The sequence below is a fragment of the Triturus cristatus genome, chromosome 8 (genome assembly GCF_964204655.1).
Source record: "Triturus cristatus chromosome 8, aTriCri1.1, whole genome shotgun sequence".
In the NCBI taxonomy this organism is placed as follows: Eukaryota; Metazoa; Chordata; class Amphibia; order Caudata; family Salamandridae; genus Triturus; species Triturus cristatus.
The window spans coordinates 764,411,169-764,432,132 of NC_140591.1; positions in this window are offsets into that span (position 1 = coordinate 764,411,169).

Below are 20,964 nucleotides of genomic sequence, written 5' to 3' on the forward strand. Positions count from 1 at the left end.
GTGATCGCACTGTGACCCAGCACGAGCAGAAAAGTGAAAAACATGCTTCAGAATTGATTGCATGCAGGTACAGGTAACTAGTGTTGGAGCCGTATTCAACAACATGCTAGAGACCGCTATGGTGGGATGTGAGTAATATTTGAATTATTAACACTACTCGTGTGCCACCGTTGAGTCTTCAACAACCTGTGTGAAAGGACTAAATAAAGTTCATGGCAAGAACTCGGAGTGTTATAGATCGTGAGTTTCTTTTCCAAGTATAGAGCTACATGGTTAAGCCTACCCTGGAAGTATAGGGACTGGGCTCCATCAGCAGCGCGGAGTAGGCAAAAAGAGAAACTGTATAAGGAAAAGCAAGGATTGTCATCGGTATCGATAAACTGTCATCGCAAACAGTGCGTTTAAGCTCACCTCGTTGGAAACGAGTAAATACTCACGGGTGCTCTTTCGCCAAGGGTGAAGTGACCTACCCCTCCTCCGAACAACGCTGGGATGGACGGAGGAAGTTGCGAAGCCCTGTTTTAAAGCCCCTTAATTGGTGGTTGTTAGTTCCGGGTGGGGGTGGTCCCGGGACTCTGAGTGGTGACGTCATGACGTAGCGTCATGCGTTGTCTGGGTGATTCTGGGTTCCGCCACACCTCATTGGTCGTTGTGTGATTTGTCAGTCCTGGTAACCATGGGGATTTATACGTAACGTGAGCTATTTGGTTGTTATAGAAACCGGGGGTGTGTGTCTGGCCGGGGGATGTGGTTGCATACGTCACGGGACTTCAAAGTTCCCGGCCGAAGAGAGAGACTAAGTAGATTTTGTACGGTGTCTAGTTAAGACACGGGAAAGTTCGTTATTGCGCCATGTAAATATGGAAACAGAGTGGAGTGGAATCCTCTGATATGAGCCGTGATGCAGGTAATAACGGACTTGTTATCTGTTGTTCCCGGCAGATGGGAAAGACTAAGTAGATTTTGTACGGTGTCTTCTATAGACACGGGAAAGTTCGTTATTACGCCATGTAAATATGGAAACAGAGTGGTGTGGAATCCTCTGATATGAGCCGTGATGGAAGTAATAACGGACTTGTTATCTGTTGTTTCTAGAAAGGGTGTTGGGAGTGATCACACCATGATTAGTGTCTAGGAGGATCGTAAGTGTCTTTATAATATGAACAGTTTCTTAGGGAATGGATCCTTCTAAGTAGAGCGGACTAAAAGTGTCATATGAGCTCAACCCATGGAATTTCATCATTCAAGCCCCTGGTGTCACATCCCAAGCCTTCCAGGGTAGGCTTAACCATGTAGCTCTATACTTGGAAAAGAAACTCACGATCTATAACACTCCGAGTTCTTGCCGTGAACTTTATTTAGTCCTTTCACACAGGTTGTTGAAGACTCAACGGTGGCACACGAGTAGTGTTAATAATTCAAATATTACTCACATCCCACCATAGCGGTCTCTAGCATGTTGTTGAATACGGCTCCAACACTAGTTACCTGTACCTGCATGCAATCAATTCTGAAGCATGTTTTTTCACTTTTCTGCTCGTGCTGGGTCACAGTGCGATCACAACAGATCCTGTATACCAGAGCTTGTTATTTATAATTTTCTCTCTTCCCTATCCATGTGTGCCCTTTTCTTTGTGTATTTTCTTTCAGGTTGGGTAAAGGTTATCCATACAAGAAGGACTACCTATCAGCGCGAGGACGCTGCATTTACCTACTATTGAGGTATCACAGGTTTTATAACACACAAACCCAAAACCTGTCCCCTTCACTCACTATTGTTTTATTCACCTATAGATCGGTCCTGACGAAGCGCACCGGGATCCCTTAAGGACCCACTTTTAAGCGCGAAACATGTTGACCAACTTTTATTAGGACTCACATGCACTCTCCTGAGAGCAGCAGTTATCATCACATCTGCCCTCTTTATTTCTTTTCCAAGAGGAGCTCCAGGATCACCATTTTAACCATTACTAGGTAGAGTTGCGAATAAAGGTCAAATACTCTATCAATTAATTTTTAAACACACCACTCACCACTTTGTAGATAGGCCCACATACCTCCATGCACAACTGCGGCGTCTCCGAATAAAAGATCTCTGACAAAGAGCCCTCTCGCGGGGCCCGTGGGGGACTGCAGCGCCACCCCCACGAGGAGCAACGCCCTATGATGAAGCAAGACACTCGCAAGGGTGTGTGAGGGCACTATATACAAAAGGAGAAATTCCCCACTTTCTACCCGATCTGTCTACACTTTTAGAGCACACACTACCCTCTTTAGGAACAGCTACCCTCTCAATACATACACTTATTGGAGGTACCTAGTGGGCTAGTTTGACCCTAGGGACCCTTAGGATTGAAGGGGAGTTACTCTCAACTTAGAACGGCCACAGGGCACGTTTGCACAGTGGTGAAGGAAGGGGACGGGGCCTGAGGGGATGTGTGCAAACACGCTCTGTGGCACATTTTACATTGGGGAAAAAATTCCCCTTCAATCCTGAGGGACCTTGGGGGCCAAGTAGCCCACCAGGTACTTCCAGGAAGCACCAATACACTGCGTTGCAGAGAGGTGGTGCAGGCCGTGCTCCTTTTTACATCTGTTTGCTATGCAGCTCTGTGGCGCTTACTGGATGTACCTAGTGGGCTAGTTGGACTATAGGGACCCTCAGGACTGAAGGGGAATTATTTCCCCAACTTAAAACGCGCCACAGGGCATGTTTGCATAGTGGTGAAAGGAGGGGATGGTGTAGGAAAGTGGCTCTATATATACTGGAACAAAAATCAGCCGAGCTACGAATTTCGATTTACTTACCTGTTATCAGGAGAGACCTCAGTGCTGCATCTTTGAGCACAGTACTGATCCTGAAAAGTAAATCCAACTGTACTTACCAGTAACTTGAATTTCCTTCTATAGGCTAACATTGACTGGTTTCACTTGGAAATTCTTCTAAGTGTGGAGTTTTGGAACTTACAGATATTCCTCTAAAGTCAGCCGAACTACGAATTCCGATTTACTCACCTGTTATCAGGATAGACCTCAGTGCTGCATCTTTGAGCCCAGTACTGTTCCTGAAAAGTAATTTTAACCGTCCTTACCAGTAACTTGAATTTCCTTCTATAGGCTAACATTGACTGGTTTCACTTGGAAATTCTTCTAAGTGTGGAGTTTTGGAACTTACAGATATTCCTCTAAAGTCAGCCGAACTACGAATTCCGATTTACTCACCTGTTATCAGGATAGACCTCAGTGCTGCATCTTTGAGCCCAGTACTGCTCCTGAAAAGTAATTTTAACCGTACTTACCAGTAACTTGAATATCCTTCCATAGGAAATCATTGCCTGCTTTTTGCTGAAAAAGTTGATTTTTTAAACATACAAATATTCCTCTAAAATCATCCAAACAACGAATTCCGATTTACTCACCTGTTATCAGGAGAGAACCCAGGGCTGCATCTTTTAGCCCAGCACTGACCCTGAAAAGTAATTCTAACCATACTTACCAGTAACTTGTATTTCCTTCCATAGGAATGCATTGTCTGGTTTTCACCAGAAAAGTTTCTAAGTGTCTTTTTTCACAAACTACAAATATTCCTTAAAAATCGCCTGTATGACTTAAACACATTCTTTCAACTGTTTACAGGAGATACACCAGTGCTGGATCCAGGATCCACCACTGAGTAAGAAAAAGTAACGATAATACTACTTACCAGCTAAGTGAATTACCTCCCATAGGATAACATTGGTGATTCTATGTGAAAAAGTTTTTAAGTGTCAACTTTTAACATACAATAATATTCCTTAAAAATCACTACTGTAACCAAAATGCTTTTACTCAACTGTTTACAGGAGATGTCCCAGGACTGAATCTAGGATCCAGTCCTGTGGTTAGAAAAGTAATCCATAAAGTAACTAATTGCATTTAACTAGAAATTCACATTGAGCTCAATGGTGCATTGTGTTTGAAATTGTGTTGCCCATTGCAACAACTGAAACTACTGTACTTAAAAGTCTATTGCCTATTTAAAAAGTATTTAAACTAAAGTAATTCATTATGAGAAAGTATATTTTGTAATGTAATTATAATGTAATTTAAAAAATAAAATATATAAAAATAAATAGTTTTAAAAAATGTAGTAAATCAGTATCAAAAAAATAAATATAACAATTAATACATTTAAAAATTGTCATTTACAAAACCTTTGAAATTCACTGAAAAAAACCATAGGTTTCAGGGGCGTTATAGTTAGGAATTAGCATTTAAAAAACCTTTGAAATTCACTGAAAAAACCATAGGTTTCAGGTATGTTATAGTTAGGAATTAGCATTCAAAAAACCTTAGAAATTCACTGAAAAAAACGTAGGTTTCAGGGGTGTTATAGTTAGCTGGACATTTCACTCGTACAAAACCATAGAAATTCCGCCGTTATAGTTAGTTCTACTAACTATAACTCGCACGCCCGCAATCCACTGCTGATGATGTCACATATTACATCATTCATGACATGGTCAGTGACATCACTGATGACATCACTGATGACATCTCAAATGACATAACTGATGACATCACTGATGACATCATCCAGTGAATGTGATTTATTTTGAATTTTAAATATGTATTCTATATATAGCAATCTGCATTGAAGAATGAGTGGATATATAAATATTAATATCTGGATGGACGATTTAGTAGCAGTGTGATTGACTGTTTACTTTACTAATTTATAGTGTCTCACTAAATATATTGGATAGTGACTAAACTGAGTGAATATCTGTATCACTTTGTCAGTTGTTGTGTAAACTGCTGCACCAGTTGGTTAGTAGCTACGTGAAAGTCTATATTAGTTATTAGTTCATTGAGGATTTGTATGGGAGAGTGAATGTGTGTGTGGTTCGGTGGGGGGGTGTGACTGCCCAAAGATGTGTGAATATTTGATCCAGTAGGTATATGAGGTTAAGACTACATGTTATAACAGTTGTTTGGATGTGTGAATATCTTTATGGGTGTGGTGATGAGCAAATATATCGCTCAATGGTACATGTCCAACAATCTAGAAAAATAAAAAGCAGTGTATGTGACAGTTGTTGTATATAAATAAGTATACATAAGACTCAGTGATTGTATGAGTGTCTGTGTGGATAACTGTATACTTGTAATAGTGATTTTATAACACACTAAGTATGAGTTACTGAATAAATGAATGGTAGTTGTATAAGTGTGTAGTTGAGTAAATGTAAGTACGATCCATTGTTTGCATAAGTGAGTAGGATGACTGCATAAGTGAATAGGATGTGTGCTGGTGTGTAATGTCTATATAGATGTATAAGTATATTTGATAGTGTTCTATTGGTCATTGGCAGCATGCATGACTGAATATATAGGTAAGTGATTAGATGTGTGTGTAGATCTAGGAATCACTGAGTGGGTTTTTAGAAACTTGTACTGGTGAGTAAATGGATTCAAAATTTATGGTACTCTGTATTTTACAGTGAGTGATGAAAGGTTATATTAGTGTATGATGAGGTGCATCTGATTGTCACATGGATGATGTCATTAGTGATGTCATCAGTGATGTCATTTGAGATGTCATCAGTGATGTCACTGACCATGTCATGAATGATGTAATATGTGACATCATCAGCAGTAGATTGCGGGCGCACGAGTTATAGTTAGTAGAACTAACTATAACGGAGGAATTTCTATGGTTTTGTACGAGTGAAATGTCCAGCTAACTATAACACCCCTGAAACCTATGGTTTTTTCACTGAATTTCTAAGGTTTTTTAAATGCTAATTCCTAACTATAACATACCTGAAACCTATGTTTTTTTCAGTGAATATATATATAGATAGATATACGTATATAACATGAAAAACAAAAGTTACAAGGTCATTATAGTTAGGCTGACATTTCACTTGTACAAAACCAGAGAAATTCAGCATAACTTGTGCCCCCGGCAATGACCTACTTATTACTTCATACATTACATCACTCATGACATGATCAGTGACATCACTCATGACATCACTGATGACATCTCAAATGACATCACTGATGACATAATCCACAGATTCACAGAAACACCCACTCACTCTCCTAGAAAACCTTTTATACACCCACCCTCACTCCCACACTACCATTCTCAAACCCACTCATACACCCACACCAGTACTTACACACCCATTCATTGAGTCATGGACCTACACACAAATTGACTCACTCACACATACAGCTGCTCATACACCCATTCAGTCACCACTACAGCCACTGACATATCCACGCATACACCCATACAGACACTGAGTCAGTCATCCATAGAGCTCTTCACATACCCCATCACTCACACATACAATCAATTTCACAGATACTTATTCACCCATATAGTTTCACACACACCCACTTACTTACTCATACAGATACTAACAGATGGCCACTCACCTATACAGTCACTGATTCAAACATACACTCATCCATGCAGCCACTATCACATACACTCACTCACCCACACAATCACTGATATACCCCATCACTCACCAATACTGCCTTTCACATACCCAGTTAGTCACCCATATGCCACTGACACATCCACTTACACACCCACATATCAATACATATACTCACCCATATAGCTCCTCACACACACACTCACTAACCCATACAGCCACTTACTCACCCACTAACTCAACCATACAGGCAGTCACACAGCCCCTCAACCACCCACACAGACACTCAGACACCCATACAGGTACTCAGCCAATGAATTCCCCATATAGCCACTCACACACCCATACAGCCACTTAGACATCAACTAACAGACTGATATAAACCTTCACACAACCAGTCACTCACCGGTACATTCACTGAGACACCTAATCACTCACTTGTACAGTCAGTCACGTACCCACTGAATCATCCATACAGGCTCTTATACACCCACTGATTCACCAATACACCTTGGTATAAATATTTAACACTCATAGACTTTTTAAAAACACTCAGTCACTAGATGATGTCACCAGTGAAGTAATTTGAGATGTCATCAGTGATGTCACTGACCATGTCTTGAGTGATGTAATATGTGAGGTCATAAGTAGTACTTTGCAGGGTGCACGAGTTATCACTAGCTTAGCCAACTACAACTTCTGAATTTCTCTGGTTTTGTACAAGTGAAATGTCTGCCTAACTATAACGTACCTGTAGCCTTTGGGTTTTTCATGTAATCACTAAGGTTTTTTTAAATTATATTTCATAACTATAACATCCCTGTAACCTTTGCTTTTTTCAGTGAATTTCTAGAGATTTTAAAATTCTTTTTCCCAACTACAACGTCCCTGTAACCATTGGTTTTTTCAGTGAATTTCTAAGGTTTTTTGAATGCCAATTCTTAACTATAATTCCCTGTAAACTGTGTTTTTTTTCAGTGGATTTCTAAGGTTTGTTTTAATTCTATTTCCTAACATTTAAAGTTGTTGTTCTATTTTTTCTCCAAATTTGGACATCCAACATTACATCTGCATGGTGCACCACTTTTTGTTGTATTTGTTATCTATTTATTTAAAAAGTACATTAATCATATTTCAAGATACTTTTGATTTTTACAATGGTGTTGTAATTGCCAAGGACACACTGTAAATACTACGTGTTTTTGAGAAAGTGTGAACCACATATATAGACATATTTTAGATAAAGTTTCAGTGTACTTTTTTAGTAAGATATTAATTTAACTTTTCCCTTTGTATTTATTTGTCAAAAAAACTACATAAGAAATGCTTTTCATTCTTCACAACAACACCAGATGTCACAATGACTACACTAGTCACAAATACAAATGACAAAGTGTAAAACAGATATATTGAGATATTTTACAGAAGCCATCAGTCTAACCATTTAGTAACATATTGGGTTTTAACTTTAGTTTAACACCACAGATATAAAAAACAACAGTTTCAAAAAATAACGTTTAACATCACAACTAACAAATAGAACATAACTACCAAACACTCATCAAACTAAGGATTGTAACCCAATCTGATTTTAAAAATTGTGTCGGTATTACATTTTTTAAACTATTTGCAAAAAATAAAATGGAATGAGAAGAACCAACGGAAGAACTATAACTGGTCGAAGTTCTTTACACCAGCAGGACTCAGCTGTACATGAACATTCTTCTGATGAAGGACCTGCAATGAACAAACAAAGTATATCTTGGGATTTTTTCTCTAGTATATCTGGTAAATCAAAGACCATAACTAAAGTGGTGAGGTACAGTATATGTGAGAAGACATCATCTCAGGTCAGAGCAAAAAATCGTTCATGTGGTACAACAAGCATAATATACCACTTGAAAACATAGGAAAAAAAGCAACTTAAAATTCTATAGAGAAAAAAAAGGAGAGGGATGATCAGTCTCGAGACCTCAAGCTCCTGAAAATCCTTTTCTAAATTAAGTGGTAAGAAAATGTAGTGAAACGTCACCAAAACTAAGTGCATAGCTACCTTCTGCATGAACTGTAAAACAATTGTAACAGGTGAGGTTTAGTCTCTACATGTAATTTTGCAAAATGTGACAAAGCATACCAGTTAATGTTTGCTCCTTTTTGATTGCAGCAGTTCACGCACCCTGTAAATGAAAATGTATTAGGTTTTCATTTTGAACATTAAGCAACCAAAACAAGATTCAATGATGAAATGGAGAAGGGACTTCCTAGGTGCAACTTAAGACTGCTGGTATTATAGTACCTCCATTTAGTTTTTATCTGTACTAACAGAATGTAGTCCAGTATTGTTTTATACATTCCTTTCCTCCAGTTAAAAAGAGTCTTTCATTTCTAAAAAAATGCTATAGGCTATACCCCTAACATGCTGAAAAATGTTTCAGAAACTCATGATTCATATGCATTTCAACACAATAGCCCAATTTCTTATCTTAAATTATCCTTACAACCTAGGTTCTAGAAAAAGCAGATATGTTTGTTAACTCTTTACATCATCTTGATTTGAATCAAATTTCTATGTCAATGCACTCTGTCCATCTTCTTTGACATCTTTAACATCTTTAAACTGTTGTGTGGTGTTTAGATGGTATATTAACCCCTTTATTAAATATGTTTGCTATGCTTGTGAAACTTGTTTTTGTAATGAAAATTTGTTCAGCTACAAAGTTTGTAATTTCAGTTTCTAATTTAGTACCAACCACTCTACATCGTTGTAGCATGACTATGACATATTTCTCATACCTTTCTAGTAACAACATACACCAATTTCCAATCGGCAGTTTGGACAGATCAGATTGATGGGCGTTTTTGATTAACTTTTCAAAGGCTACAGCTTTACAATCTGGTAACATCAAATAGAGAAATAGTTGCAAATTAATTTCAGTGCTAGAGGTGAAGTGACAATGTTCACAATTGTGGTTCCATTTATAACTTAAACCAAATAACTCTCTGATATACACAAAATGCGCATCCTCATGAATATTTTGAGAAAACATTAGTAATCCACTACACTACTCTATCTTTTATACCTTTCTGCCACTCTGTTGGTGGCACCTTTCCTGCCTTCGCTCAATATGAACTATAGAGTGAAATGGAAGTATACTTTTTAATGAATTCACTAATAAGCATTTAAACCTTTAAGTGGTTCTGGAATTGCAACCAGAAGTAACTTCTTATGCGCAGCTCTACCAGGCATTTTAAAATCAGCTAATTTATTGTAACAGTACTTACATATAACTTGCTGTGTGGACATGAGAAACCATCAGTCTACAAATAAATACACAGTAAACATTCTTCAGTTTTATTTTCTTTTTCAGTTTTTAAATACAATTCAACAGTTTGTGTTTCAATATTCTAGAGAGTGTGTTTACAACATCTACAAATATACTCTGGTTTTACAGTGAACACTGTATTAAATTTCCTAATCTCTTCTTCAAAGCTATCAACTATAAAACCAGTGTCATGTACTGCAACTCATAATGATAACAACTTCATTTTCTGTAGAGTCCTGTTATGCACAAAAGAAACAGAAGTGCACATCATCATAACCCTTTTGTACATCGACCACAGTACCATACAGAAGTGCTCTATTATTTTCTCCTAAACATAAAGCAGGAATTTTAACACAATACAACCTCATAAATAAAGTTGAGCAGTGTACAGCTTACATCCTGAAATAATGAAAAGTGCTTTGGCACACTTTCTTTGATAAACAAAGTAGTGAGTGTCCATTCAAATTTGTATTCTTTCTAACCTAGGAAGGATCCCATCCTTGTAAAGTACTTTTTTTGTTCTTTAAAGTTTGCTTTGGAAAGATATGTAGAAATGTTCTTACTATATTAATGGATTGTTGAATACTACAACCACTACAATTCTATAAGTATACATGGCCTGGCTACGCCTTACCTGGACCTATACCTGTTCTACAATAACTTGTTCTTAATTTTTAGACAGCATCACCTCTTTTGCTATATGAGTGTCATTTTTCAGTTCATAAAATTGTTCTCTTTCATTAATAACATCAGATAATGTGTTATCCTGGAGATAGTTTTCCGCATTAAAGAAAGGCTCTATATTAGAAGTATGTACGCATTCTCCACTAAAAACTGCACAAAAATTAGTTTTATTGACTAATCTTTTCTTCCCTGAGTAGAACGGAACTCCGTGGGTGGTTCTATATATGCATAGTTACTGCCTGCCTGTTTGCATGCGTACATTGCTACTGTCTGGGTATTTGGATGAGTGCATGAGTAGTGCCTGAAAGATTAGAGAAAAGCATGACTAATGCCTCAATGAGTCAATATGTGCACAGATAGTGGTTTGGTGATTAAATAAGTACAACTGTAGTGCCTAGGTGATTGCAGGATTGCATACGTAGTATATTGCGGATTCGTTGAGTGCATATATAGTGCCTAGGTGTTTACAAGCATGCATAGCACCTTGCAGATAGGATTAGTGCATGAGTACTGTTTCAGTGATTGCATGAGTGAATGGCTGCTACCCATGTTTTTGGTTAAGTGTGTGGGTAGTGCCTGGGTGATTAGATAAGATCATGGTAAGTGCCTGGGTGATTGTACAAGTGCATGGGTAGTGCTTGAGTGATCGAATGACTTCATGAATACTACCTGAGTGATTGTATGAGTGCATGGCTAGTGCCAGAGTGATTGCATGAGTGCCTGAGTAGTACCTGGGTTATTGGATGGGCACATAGGTAAAGCCTGGGTAATTGTGTAAGTGTATGAGTAGTGCCTTGGTGATTGTATGAGTGCATAGGTAGTACCTGGGTGATTCTATGAGTGCATAGGTACTGCATGGGTAATTGTATGACTGCATGAGTTGTACTTAGATAATTGGATTAGTACATAGGAACTTCCTGGGTAATTAGATGAGTACATGACTAGTTTCTGGGTGATAGCATGATTGCATATGTAGTGCTGAGTAGTTTGATGCCTGGGTGATAGAATGTTAGCATGGGAAGTGCTTGGGTGATTGGATAAGTGCATGGGTAGTGTCCGAGTGATTGGATGACCGTATGTGTAGTATCAGAGTTGGGTGAGTGCATGGTTAATGTCTGGGTGATTGGATGAGTCCATGGCTACTGCCTGCATAATTGTATGACTGAATGGTTACTGCCTGGGTGATTGGATTACTGTACGGGCACTGCCTTAATGATTGGATGAGTGTATGTGTACTGCTAGGGTGATTGGATAGTCGTGTAGTTCCTACTTATTCATATGATCTGCTCATTGTTTGGACAACATAAACTAAGGGCTCGGTGTCTAGACTGGTTCCAGACACCCCTGCAGAATATGTTGGCTTATAGACCAGCTAGCTCACAGTGCCACCACAAGCCCCCCTAACCTTACCAGGGAGCGAATGGACACTGACAACTACTGAATATGACAACCCTGATCACTCAGGGATTGTGGAAATAGTACAGAATATTTCACTCAGTCACTCATGCTTGCTTTCTCTCCGAGAAGTATACAGAATAAACAGTGAGACGTTTTCAATATATGTTTATTGAATCAACATTATTCTTGTATAAAATACATGTGCAGCAATTATTAGGAGACAGAAGCAAATAAAGGAGATGACAAGCACCAAAAGAGTGAACAGTAGATACATTTGTACCATGGTGCTGAAGCAATGAATATATGCAGATATATATGCAATATGGTAATCTAATGTACTCCTATGATGCAGACCCTACTCTGAGTGTACCTAGAGTGTGCAGCCTTTGCAAAGTGCGCGCTTGATTAGTGATGTTATGGATATGTAGATAGTGATGTCACCCATGGCTAAAGATAAGGAAACTTTTGTACCTAGTGCGTAGAGAGGCTTAGTACATGATGTTCAAGGAATCATGATAATGTTGAGGGAAGCTGGATGTGTAAACAAAGTAGTTTCAGAGAAACAAATCCAACATTGTTGTGCATGCAAATGTGTGCAAAAATGTACTGCTGACATTTTATTTTCTAGGACAATGTAAGGAATAAGCTGTTTCGTTACATGGGCCTAACTCGGGAATATAACACCCACTCTTCATCCTAAGGGCCGATATATAAAAGCTATCTGAAAAGCCATAATATCTTACAATGGAAAAAAAGGTAAAACTACTCTTAATATTGTCTAAAAGCAAGATTACCGTTAAAATATTCATAAAAGCCTTAACGTGATTATTCTCTCTGAAATCCTAAGCACTCAGAAAGTCATGGTGCAAAGCAAAAAAACTATGTTGGATGATTCTTGTGGCAAACACAACATAGCTGCTGTCCATAACTGCAGATGATTATCCCAGAGGCTCACTTTAAAGCAGAATAATGGAGGAAAGGTCATTCCATCCAGTTCTCACAGCAGCCGCTGTGGGAGGGACTGCATCCTGTATGCAGAGCATACAGCCGTTGTCCAAGTCACTAGGAGCCGAAGCATCCTAGGGTGGCTCAAGAAATGCATTCATCAGCAATGGAATATGCTAGGGACAACAATACCCATGGGCCGTTAATGGGTCTAGCAGTACATCAATGTCCAATGGCGCAACCAATTGTTATCCTAGGCATATGTCCAATACATGTTTGTGGCTGTGAAGCAGGCAGTAGAATATAAGTTGTATGCAGCTAAGCCAAACAGGACTGAAAGATAAGCACCAGTGCTCATCCAGTTCTCGAAGTCGAAGTGTGCCAAATGTGTAAACCATGTGCTCACGGCATCGTAGCACAAGCAGTGCTGTCCCCATTCTGAATCAAACTGGGATGTACACTGCGTAGCAAAATATTTAAAATCAGATTCCCACCAAAAGTAGCAGGACAAGCGGGAGCCCTTCAAAAACACTTTCCAGCACGGAGTGTATAACTCCAAAGATTGTCTTAAAGGTGCTAACCAGTCCAGAGCCGAAACATTTTAAAAAGTGCACTGTTCCTTCGGTATCAGAAATGTTAAAGATACTATGGACAAGCTCCCCAAAAGGCAGCGGGAAGTTAGTGTGGAGTAGTGTCTGTGTCTCAGATGAGTACCTTGCAACCTTGAGATGAAACATCTCTATGGCCGAAGATAAGGCCACATCCTGTTGAAATAGCATGGCTTTCAGTCTACTAATTATTATTTATTATTATTATTATTATTATTATTATTATTATTATTATTTATAATTGTAATGCACACGAATCATCCCCAAGGGGATCTCTCAGTGCTAATGGAGGCAGGCTTCGCCCTACCCTGCAGCTCAGTTAAATAGCCAGGTCTTCAAATGCTTCTTAAAGATGGTAAGATCTAAACAAGAGCACAGATGTAAGGGCAGCAGATTCCAGTGTTTGGGTGCCAGGAAAGAAAAAGCGCGCCCCCATTTTCACTTTCCTGATTCTGGGTACTTGGAGAAACCTTTGGCCACTGGATCTAAGGCAGCGGAGCTGCTGGCTTCATTTGCTCTCGCTTCTCAGCAACTGGCACTAGTACTTAAATTCACGATTGTGTATTATTTTTAATTTGTGTGTAATTACAACTCCATCTGTATATGAGAAGGAAATGCGAAGGGGTGTTTAAACATTGGGGTTGAACATACCTACTGTACTCTCTTTCATTTATTAGGGGGGGCGCTTCATTGGGCAGTTGTGTAGCGGGACTCTCCGGGAATCTAAGGGAATCAAAACGTACATTGCAAACATTATCGAAGACCACAGTGCTGCTTTCCTAATTTTGCGGGAAGGTGGAAACAGGACTTGTGTACAACAAGTGACTAAGGAATTAACCATCACCAGAAAAGTGATGCCCGGTTCCATTCCACAGCACTCTTGATCATTCAGCATCAAGAAGTTCCCATTCAAGAGCATTTTGAAAATTTGATGCATCACGGCAGCTAGGGAACCCTTCAGATAATAGGACAAGTTCTCAACAGAAGCATTCCATGCCCTGTGAAGAGAAACGTCCTTGCAAACTAAGTTCCCACTTAAGGCGTCCCCACAGTGAGAACCACTAAGAAAAACGTCAGTGTCCCCTTTCCTGCATTTACACCTGAAAGATAATTCCCAATACTCAAACATATATCCTTCCCCTAGCACTTCGTATTTGCTTACCTGTTGGTATTTGAGACAATATTGGGATTGGAAAGTTGTGACTGATAGGGTGATATAACCATGGATTATCCAGTCTGTGAAGGTAATTGGTCTAACTTTTCAATGTGCAATATGGTATATTTCCCATCTCTGCATGCCATAGTTATTTCCCTTTCCGTCAGATCATATTCAGAAAACATGCTGGTAATGTTGATGTAACACCAAGGCACGTGGCCAGAACGTAGTGTTTGTAATGAGTAGCTTAGTATTACGATTGATCATAATTGTGTCCTGTCTATGTTGTAAAATAGACAGGTCCTGTTGAATTATGTCTATTGCTGAAGACACAATGTTGCTCAGTGAATACATTCTGGATGATAATGTGGTCATACCCTTACCAACCACAGCCAAAGCCTTTTCCATATTAACCCTGTTGATCTCTCGCAACCTTCCTGTAGCTTCCTGCAGAGAAATGTTCCATCGCTTGTTATATAGTCCATACAAGAAGCACTTTTGAAGTGGGCTTCTGGGACCCAGGAAAAATCACTGAGATTCAGGTCATCAGAAAGAAGGAACACGTGTTGTTTCACCTGGGAAAGTGTTGAGGTCTTTAGCAAATCTAGGTATAACTCTCCAACACTTTATGACGTCACTACCCCTGTGTGTTCTGTTTGTACATAGAGTAGGTCAGGCCTGTTAATTTTAAACCCTCCTGAGTTACCCAGGAATCTAGACTGACATTTATTTGTGTCTAGGGGCCAAACCAATCAACCCTGCTGATGTATTGTATGATCCATTGCAGAGCATGGCATCTAACTTATCTTCACTATACTTTGTGTATTGTTGCTAATGTTCAAAGCATGCAAATGTGGGAATGCAAGGTATGTTCAAATCTTTTGCCTTAGCTAAACCAAGACAGGAAGTCTGTTACACTGTTTTCTTCAGGTAAATGATTTTATGTGGTATGAGGCATGCTCTGAATAAGGCCTCTTGTCCATGAACCTGCCAATCTGTTGTTCCCCAGACAGATTGTGTGTCTATCGTGTCTTTCCAAAAGTTGAAGCCCTGTATAGAGAGTTGGGAAATAAAGGCAGCAGAATAAATCAGCTTGGTGTTCATGAGCACATTCCTCTTTGCAGGTGTAGGTGCAAGCCTATAGTAATAAGAGGCTGGGACTGAGGTGTCAAAATCGGAAAAATAGGCAGGTTTTTGTGCAAATGTTCTTGAACTACCTTTCAGTGGTGTTGGGCAGTGTTCCCATTGGTGTAATTATAGACTGCATGTGGGATACTAGTTTTGTGTACAAAATGGTAGCCATAATATTGATAACAGAACATGTTGACAAAATTAAATGTACCGTCATATAATTCTTCATTAGAAAATGCAACTGATTCATCTAGATCTGAAAGCAAATTATGCTTAGTTTCAATGTCCCAATCATCAGAGAATGTACTAGAGGTGATTATATCATTTAAAGCAATTTTAAACAAATATGGCATTTGCAAAAGTTCAGTAGAAACATCATATGTTACCCTGTCCCACATTATTTCATCGGGAACTGGAACTGTTGTATGTGCACCAGGGACAGGTCCCTCAGTTCACGGTGCGACGATGCATGTAGTTTTAGTACCAAGTTCACATGTTGGACTGCAGAGCGTTCTTGGAGATAATATCCATTAGGAAGTAGAAAAGATACAGTTACCAAGCCAATCTATAGTACCAGAAAAAGTAACCCAGAGATGTATCCGGGGAGCAACATGGCATGTCTTTTTTAGCCAAAGATAGAGAGAATAAACTCGTAGCTTGAAAGAGAGTGACGGTGTGGGCAATTCAGGTTCACTTGGATCTGATGAAAAGTTGTCATAATGCGTGAAGTAGCCAGACGCCATCATGTCTATTATTGGCAGCTCACCAGGTTTTGTAGAACCAGGAGATGACCCGATTTGGGCTGTATTCACATAGATGTCATCAATTTGAAATTTCTGTACTAGTTGATTGAACAGTTGTAGTTGTCTCAATAGGGAGAAGTATCCTTTCATTGTTATTTACTGTTTCTCATTGAAAAACAGAGTCTTCATTTGATATTAAAGCTTCCACCTGAACTTCCTATATGGTAGCAGGAGGAGATCGGCGGCTACCCAGGAGCCCATGCGGCCTACTGTTGAGAATCGGCCACATAGTGTGGTTTGATCTGATCGATGGAGACATACCTTTTGACTCAGTGACCGGCAAGAGGTGGAAGAAGTACAGTTCTGGTACTTTCAACAGCCAGGACAGGCACTCTGTAAGATGGCCCAAATTCTTTCTTGTCCACTATTCTTTCTCTGACTAGGTCCTCAATCTTTGAGACCCAGGCAGGTATTGTCGATACTGCTTTCACTTCCCCAGTGCAGTGCTTTTCACTTGGACGGTAATTTGTGAATCTCAGTATTCCTGCTGGTCAGTGAATCATCCAAACGATCACTGATGTCAAATGGAGTTTCTGCCGCCACTGTGCTAACACCATCGAGGTCTGGTACCCAGATTCTTACCACAAGCAGGAGTTCATAGGGTGTATGACCCCCCAGGGATTTTCTTTGCATGTTATTAAGTGCCCTCTGGACCCCGTATAGGTGATTGACCACCTGAGCCTAGTACCTTAGCTGTTAAGGATGGCTTTAGGTCCTGGTTCTTTCTCTCAATGACCGAATTTCCCTTTGGATGGTAGGTGGAGGACTACAGCAAGGCCACACTGAAAGTTCCCATGGCTTCTTTGTAAGCCCGAGAGCTAAATGCCGGGCCCTGGTCGGAATGTAGTGTGCCTATTGCGTATATCCTGATAAAGACTCACAAATCCTTTATAACAGTTCGGGTATTAGCGGTGCGCTGGGGCCAAACCCATAGGAATCTAGAGCAGGAATCTACTGCCACCAAGATGTACTTGTAAGCCCAGCCAGAGTGTAAGGGGCCACGGTTATCCAAATAGACACATACAAGAGGTGTGTCTAAGATCAATAAAGGCGTCTGTGGTGGACATGCTATATTTGAACCTTTCATCTGCTGTCGCATTTGAGGCCAAAGTCCTTAATCTGTTTAGTGAGACCTGGACACCAGTAGCGCTGCTTAAATAGTAAAACTGTAGCTGTAATCTCTGCATGAGCTGAACCCAGACCAACATGTGCAGCTAGTTTCAATCGCAATCTGCGATCAATGTTTGGTATACTCTATCCCCCACTCCAGCAATCTGAGCATACAGAATGTTTTGTGCATTTAACTTGTAGGAGTACTTGAGTGGAAAGCCTTTTGGCTGTGCTGAGCTGTTGTGCATGGCATTCACCGCTATCATAGTTGTTTCATCTATCCCTGTACTAGAACAAGTGATTCCAACAATGGTAGCAGTACGAACTGTTGCCTTGGTGGCTTTAGCCGCCATCAAATACCCTTCAACGTGAGCGCCAACACACTGATGACTCAATGTATGAATAACATGAGCCCATTGCAGGCCTTCTTTCTGCTTTGCCACATATTCCCAACGCATCTTGTGCTTGATTGCACAACCCTTGGAATCTTGAAACCCATTTTGCCCCCAATAGTGAAGGTATTCATTGAACGATTGGACACAGTAAGATGAATCACATACGATGATTGTGGGGAATTCACGATCCATATTTTATAGTGCCAGTATCAAGGCTTTTAGTTCTGCCAGCTGCACTGAACAGTCCCCTAGGGACTGAGTGTGTGTTTTTCCAAGAAGAAACTTTCCATCTCTCTTATGCCCTTTCACTATTGTGCATGCCATGGATTACTGCTGTTTCGATCCTAAGGCAGGTTGAGCAGATCCATTGGTATAAATGATACATTCATATTGATCCAGAGGCATAATTTTATTCGGCAGATGATATTCTTGTTTGTACTGCAGGAATGCTTGTGTTTGTAATGAAGCGTCAAATCTGTAGTCTAAATCTGTTGCAGTGAGAGAGTTAGCCCATTGAATCCATCTTGAAAGTAGAGACTTAGCATTTGGATTGTTTGCTTTAGTACTATTGAACTGAGACAGGCCTTAACATATGGATGGATTCAAACACATGTCCACTATGCATGTAGGTCTCTAATCACCTACACACTTGTGTTTCACACCATCAATATCTATGTCAGTATTCATACACTTCTAGCAACACCCTGTCACTCACCCAGTGTGTCTCCTTATAGTACTGTAATCATTCAGTCAGTTAGCATGTAGTCTTTTAGTGAGGTAGGGTTAAGGGAATGAACTGCTTCAAAGTAGTATGCGCTTTGCATGTAGTGTCTTAACCATTGTTACAATTGTGCTTCAGGGCAATAGTTTCTTTGTCATTTTTTATATAAAATGTGTTTCTACAGTAATAGAATAGTATAAATTTGTAAGTTATTATTATACATTTTTTTGTGATTATTTTTTACAGATACTGTTTTTCAACGTTAAAATAGAGAAATCATGCCAGAAACAAAAAGACAAAGGAAAGAACAGAGACAGGAGGATTACTTGAAGAAACATCAACCACAAGTATTGAATGTACAAGATAATGTGGCTAAAAGGAAAAAATCTTCTGGTAAGATCACAAAGCAATTTATTAAAAAATGTTTGTAGGACCAAACAGAATGTACAGAACGCTGGAACTACTGAGAATGCTTCAACTAAGAAAAAAATTCAAAATAAGAGGAAAAGCAAAAAAGCAAATGGTCAGTCAAAGGAGACAAAGTATGGTAAAAAAAGGCAAAATCAGTATAAGGAATTACGCAAAAAAATATAATTTGCTGAAAGATGTGAAGAAATATAAAAAGAGAGCTCTATTTTATAAAAAGAAGAAGCATATTGAAAACATTGTTGAAAAGGCTTTTGAAGAAAAAGGAAACTATTCATTCTAGTATTTAACAGAATTTGATCACTAGATAAACCAATCCATGTAATGAATGCCAAAAGTAGGAGGAAAAGAGGAGTAATTAATAAAAAAAAATTGTGATTTTGTTTGGGAGAATGGACACACAGTTCCAGTTCAGAGCCTTTTTTTAATGAAGAGAGTTATTTACAGAGTGAAAAATTATTGTATGTGGTTGACACCAGTGGTAGAGGTTATCAGGTGAAAGATGGTTGTCCAATTGAGAAAGAGAAAATGGTTGAAAGAAATGCAGAAGAAGTGATAGCTGATGAAGTTTTAGGGAGACGTCCTGAACACCCTGTGTACACTTGGGATTGCAGTAGTATTTGCAGTGTACGACAGGAATCTATTGAAAAATTATGTCGTTTTTTACGAGCATATACTAAAAAAAGTGTTAAACAAAAGATTAAGGTGTTGCAAGGACTAGACCCTTGCAGAGTGAGAAAAAATACTGGTTTGCAAGGTCACTCTCTGGCTTGTCTTTCTAGGAAAGTTTGTCAAAGTGTTTTTCACCATTTCAGGATGCTGGCAGTACATCATACTCAAATGCGGAAGTTAGTGAGAAGATTGTATTATGCAAAAAGTTCAGCACTAAAGTTAAATGAGTTGAACAGTGCTCTTTTGCGTGGGTCAGTATCAGATGTGAAGAAGGTTTGTGATGATATTGAGTTTTGTTACTTTAGTCCTTAGCAAGAGAGTGCAGAAACTGACACATTACATTAGTAGAACAAAATGTTGAAGACAATATAGAACCTGTAATTACAAAAATAATTGAGGATGAAATCACAAAGTTTAAGGTTATTTCAGATGAAAGACCAAATGTTTCTTGTATGTGTTGTCGGCGAAGTCACTATAAAAATCAGACTAGGGTTGTCAATCTGTATTTAAAAAGTGAAATAGAAGATAATGATAAGTGGATGGAATTTAAAACTTATTTGTTGGTAGAGGATTGTTTTGATTTGGGATCTGAGCAGCGTATTTGCAAATATTGTTATAACAAATTAGATGAGAATAAAATGCCTGCTAGAGCTGTTCATAATAATCTAGAGTTGGTTGCTATTCCTCCAGAGCTGATAGATTTAAATACGTATGAGTCTATTCTCATTCAATGTGTTCATCCGTTTCAGGCTATTGTTCGTATGGAGCCTAAAACAGGTAAATTACCTCCATCAGAGTTGCAAAGAGGATTGAAAGGAAGAGTTGTGTATTTACCGTTAGATTTAAGGAAAAATATTGAAACTATTGGTGTAGACCATGCAGAAAATGAGCCACTAGTCATTCTAGTTAATGGTGTTCCTACTAAGAATAAGAAAATCTGGCAAGAGTTAGTGGATGTTAGAAAAGTGCAAAAGGCGTCATTGTATCTGTTAAAAAATAATGAGTACTATAGAATAGTGTTTGTTGGGGGCTCTGTTCATTGCTGTCCTGTAAGGCCACGCCACTGCAACGAAACGCACTGCTTTCCTCACCTGCTGCCAGCCTCCCCTGCCGCCGACGCCGTCTTGCACCCAGGCGCGGCCGCATTGAGGGGAG